The sequence below is a fragment of the Suricata suricatta genome, chromosome 8 (assembly GCF_006229205.1).
Source record: "Suricata suricatta isolate VVHF042 chromosome 8, meerkat_22Aug2017_6uvM2_HiC, whole genome shotgun sequence".
Classification (NCBI taxonomy): domain Eukaryota; kingdom Metazoa; phylum Chordata; class Mammalia; order Carnivora; family Herpestidae; genus Suricata; species Suricata suricatta.
Genome location: NC_043707.1, coordinates 135,417,969 through 135,418,731, shown reverse-complemented (window position 1 = coordinate 135,418,731; position 763 = coordinate 135,417,969).

The following is a 763-nucleotide window of genomic DNA, read 5'->3' as shown; positions in this document are numbered from 1 at the left end:
CTGCGGACGCCTGCGGGTCGCGGCGGCCCCGGGATCCCACCTGCGGGGGCGAGACAGGAGGGTGTCCCCGGCGGCCGCGGCCCCTGTCGCACCCGGGGTCCAGCCTCAGCGACTGCAGATCTGGGGAGGGGACCCGGGACATGCAGCGGCCCCCGCCGACTTCCAGGTGCCGGGGCGTCCCGGGGCCTCTGTTGCAGCGACTGTCCCCGCGGCGGAGGCGGGGGCGCCGACCTGCCCCTCCCACACGGGGGCAGCGCGACCCCGCTCGGTGAAGTTAGTTTCGCTTTTCCCGCCAGGCGGGCCCCGGATCTGCAGCACGGCGCTACAGGCCCCCTCGGGACTCCCCCGCCCTGCACTCCGCGCCTCCCCCGGGGAGCCGGCCGGGCGACACCCGGGCGGCGCCGCCTTCTCGGCGCTCCCGGAGCCGCCGAAGCTTCTCCCCGCAACCGAGGGGGAGCCGAGTGTTGTGTCAGCAAAATCGATTAGAACAGAAAAAGCACAGCGGCCTGGGTGGGTCGGCGGAATCGCGGGATGGGTCAACCCGCGCGCCCGGGGTGTGTGCGCATTTAATAGTTGTCCTGTTCAAGTTCAAGGCAAAGGTCCCTGGAATGTTAACTGGCCCCTGGCGCGGTGGCTCGCCCTGATGGGAGGCTACAAGCCTGTGTGTGAGTGAGTGTGGCGGGTGCCTGAGTGCGTGTCTGTGTGTGAGAGGTCTGGTGACAGTGTGTCTGTGTGTCTCCCAGCCTGCCTGTGTGGGTGTGTC